This window comes from Arachis duranensis, chromosome 3, assembly GCF_000817695.3.
Source record: "Arachis duranensis cultivar V14167 chromosome 3, aradu.V14167.gnm2.J7QH, whole genome shotgun sequence".
NCBI classification, from domain to species: domain Eukaryota; kingdom Viridiplantae; phylum Streptophyta; class Magnoliopsida; order Fabales; family Fabaceae; genus Arachis; species Arachis duranensis.
The window spans coordinates 87164100-87168455 of record NC_029774.3 but is presented as its reverse complement, the minus strand read 5'-3'; positions in this window follow the sequence as shown (position 1 = coordinate 87168455).

The window sequence follows — 4356 nt, the reverse complement described above, 5'->3', positions numbered from 1 at the left end:
TGTCTGGCTTGTTTCTTCATTGCTTTTCAATCTTTGCAGATTTTCTAGAGGTTTGGTACTTCACAGTCCAACCTCTTTTGAGCGGTAGTGTGGGTTTTCTACCCCTGCCTTCTGGATCACGCCTTGCTTTATGTTTATGTTGACAACCCTCTGCTTTGGCGAAGTTATCCTTGCGGCTTGATATCCGGGCTTTTAATGACTTGTCCAATGACTTTTTAGTGTTCTTTATATAGAACCTTTTTTAGTCTCGGATGATGTTCGTAGCCCTGTTTGAGATTGTGCCTTCTTTGAGTGGAGTTGTATTCCTTTTGGCTAAGCACATTTGAGCCTTAAGTTGTTTCCCAACCTTTTGGCTTGTTCTTTTTTGAGATCGTACTTGTGTCTCTTCTTAGCTGACGTCGACCTGTACAACTTTGCCCCTGCTTGAGTTCGGATCTTTTTGTGAGATCGTGCTTTCAGAGCTTCGATCTCTTTGAGGAAGTCGTGCTCAAGCATCTTGACTTTGGTCGATCTTGAGTAGTTTCTCCTTTGTGCGAGTCTGGTATTGCTCTTTTTATTTTGTTGAGAGGTCTTTTTAGCCTTCTTCCGACTTTGTTTGTCTTCACTACTCGGGCTTTTTAGTCATAATCCAACAACTTTTAGGGTAGTGTTCCGATGGAAGAACCTTTTTATAGTCTATTTGGATGACTTTTTAGCGCCGTTTTGATTTGTGCTTTTGCCTTTTAAGTAGTGTCTTTTTTCAAGACTTCGTACTTTTTAGCAAAGCATTTCTGGCCTTCCTCTGGCCGTTGTGAGATGTCTTTGTCCCCTTTGTGGATCTTTGTAGAGTGTCGGTACTTTGTTGTCTGACCTCTTTTGATCACTCCTGGTTTTGTCCACTTTCTGCTTGGTCGAGGTGGTCCTTGGGGCTAACTTGTCTGACGAATTTTTAATGTTCTCGTAGAACTCTTTTTAGTCAGTCTGAACAATTTTGATAGCCTTGTCATGGAGCCGTGGCTTTTTTGGGCGGAGCTATGTCCGTTTTAGCGCACGTTTTTCGTTTGTCTGACTTCTCTTGTCGATCCTTCTTTAGCTTTTGTTGGTTCGACTTCTCCTTGTCGGTCCAAACTGTAGCTTTTGTTAGTCCGACTTCTTCTTGTCGGTCCAATCTGTAGCTTTTGTTGGTCTGACTTCTTCTTGTCGGTCCAATCTTAGCTTTCGTTGGTCCGATTTCTTCTTGTCGGTCCAATCTGTCGCTTTCGTTGGTCCAACTTCTTCTTGTCAGTCCAAGCTGTAGCTTTCGTTGGTCCGACTTCTTCTTGTCGGTCCAATCTGAAGCTTTCCAAGTTATTTCTGTAATCCTCTTTCTTGGACCTTGTTCAGGTCTCTTTCAGGGATTACTTTTATAACTTTTGTGTTGTGGGCCGACTTTCGTCGTGTCGGGGCTCTCCTGAGTTCTTTCTGTAATCCTCTTTCTTGGACCTTGTTCAGGTCTCTTTCAGGGATTACTTTTATAACTCTTTTGTCGTTTGGGCCGACTTTGTCATGTCGGGCTCTCCTTAGTTATTTTTGTAATCCTCTTTCTTGGACCTTGCTCAGGTCTCTTTCACGGATTACTTTTATAACTTGTTTTGTAGGAAACCGACTTCGTTAGGTCGATCTCTTCTAAGTTATTTTTGTAATCCTCTTTCTTGGACCTTTGTTAGGTCTCTTTCAGGGATTACTTTTATAACTTGTTTTGTAGGAAACCGACTTCGTTAGGTCGATCTTTTCTAAGTTATAGCAATTCCTCTTTAATAGGGTTGGCCAGACCTCTTTCCAGGGATTTGTTGATAACTTGGGTTGACTTGGTCCGACTTTTTAGTGTCGGCCAGTCTTTTTAAGTTATTATATATCAATCCATAAGACCTCGTCAGGTTCTTTTTGGGATCACTTTCGATAACTTCTTGCATTATTCTGTGTTCATCTTTGCCGATTTGTAGATGGTGGTTTTTGTCTCGGTTTGATCGTCCTTTAGGTGAATCGCGTTTTCACCTTTGTTGGACGATCATTCCTATCGAGATCGTATAGTGAATCTGTTCTTCACTTTCTGTCGATCTGTTGCTTTATAATTGGACGATGAATGCTTCAGATTAATGCGTCTTGATTGAGCAGTGAATTTGGTTTTCACTTTGTCGACCTTTGTCGAAATAAAACGATGAATTCGATTTTCATCGTGGTCGGGCGGTGAAGTTGATTTTCACCTTGCCGACCTGTCGCTTTGTAATCGGACGATGAATTTGGCTTTCATCTTGCCGACTTTGTCGTGATCGGGCGGTGAATTTGGTTTTCACCTTGCCGACCTTTGTCGAAATCAAACGATGAATTCGGTTTTCATCGTGGTCGGGCGGTGAATTTGATTTTCACCTTACCGACCAGTCGTAATCGGACGTCTTGGTAGGAAACTTTTTAGGGAATCTGCGAACTTTTAAACAATAAAATGAAGATATGAATAAGAGTGTGTACATGTTAGTGCTTACCCTTCTAGGTTGGGCAATCTTTTAGATCTCGGCCTGGCACCTTTTGCAGCCATGCCATGACCTTGGTAGCTCTCTGATGAGCAGATAATTTATACGCTTTTTGGCATTGTTTTTAGTAGGTTTTTAGTATGTTTTAGTTAGTTTTTATTATATTTTTATTAGTTTTTAGTTAAAATTCATTTTTCTGGAATTTACTATGAGTTTGTGTGTTTTTCTGTGATTTCAGGTATTTTCTGGCTGAAATTGAGGGACCTGAGCAAAAATCTGATTCAGAGGCTGAAAAGGAATACAGATGCTGTTAGATTCTGACCCCCCTGCACTTGAAGTGGATTTTCTGGAGCTACAGAAGCCCAATTGGCGCGCTCTCAATTGCGTTGGAAAGTAGACATCCTGGGCTTTCCAGCATTGTATAATAGTTTATACTTTGCTCGAGATTTGATGGCCCAAACAGGCGTTCCAAGTCAGCTCAAGAATTCTGGCGTAAAACGTCGGAACTGGCACAATAATGGGAGTTAAACGCCCAAACTAGCACAAAAGCTGGTGTTTAACTCCAAGAAGAGTCTCTACACGAAAATGCTTCAATGCTCAGCCCAAGCACACACCAAGTGGGCCCGGAAGTGGATTTTTATGTCATTTACTCATTTCTGTAAACCCTAGCTACTAGTTCTCTACAAATAGGACCTTTTGTTATTGTATTAGACATCTTGGTTCTTCTGGTTCCCTCTCTAGGACCTTTTGTTATTGTATTAGACATCTTGGTATCTTTGAGTAGTCTTATGCTATCTTAGATCATGGGGGCTGGCCTCTCGGCCATGCCTAGACCTTGTTCTTATGTATTTTCAACGGTGGAGTTTCTACACACCATAGATTAAGGTGTGGAGCTCTGCTGTACCTCGAGTATTAATGCAATTACTATTGTTCTTCTATTCAATTCAGCTTATTCTTTTTTAAGATATCACTTGTTCCTAAACTTGATGAATGTGATGATCCGTGACACTCATCATCATTCTCACCTATGAACGTGTGCCTGACAACCACCTCCGTTCTACCTTAGATTGAGTGGATATCTCTTGGCTTTCCTTAATCGGAATCTTCGTGGTATAAGCTAGAATTGATGGCGGCATTCAAGAGAATCCGGAAGGTCTAAACCTTGTTTGTGGTATTCTGAGTAAGATTCGAGGATTGAATGACTGTGACGAGCTTCAAACTCGCGATTGTGGGGCGTTAGTGACAGACGCAAAAGAATCACTGGATTCTATTCCGACATGATCGAGAACCGACAGCTGAATAGCCTTGCTGTGACAGAGCACATTGAACATTTTCACTGAGAGGATGGGAGGTAGCCATTGTCAACGGTGAAACCCTACATAAAGCTTGCCATGGAAAGGAGTAAGAAGGATTGGATGAAGACAGTAGGAAAGCAGAGAGACGGAAGGGACAAAGCATCTCCATACGCTTATCTGAAATTCTCACCAATGAATTGCATAAGTATCTCTATCTTTATTTTATGCTTTATTCATAAATCATTCATAACCATTTGAATCTGCCGGACTGAGATTTACAAGATGACCATAGCTTGCTTCATACGAACAATCTCCGTGGGATCGACCCTTACTCGGGTAAGGTTTATTACTTGGACGACCTAGTGCACTTGCTGGTTAGTTGTGCGAAGTTGTGATAAAGAGTTGAGATTGCAGTTGAGCGTACCATGTTGATCGCGCCATTGATGATCACAATTTCATGCACAAGTTTTTGGCGCCGTTGCCGGGGATTGTTTGAGTTTGGACAACTGACGGTTCATCTTGTTGCTTAGATTAGGTATTTTTCAGAATTTTTAAGAATGAATTCTAGTGTTTCA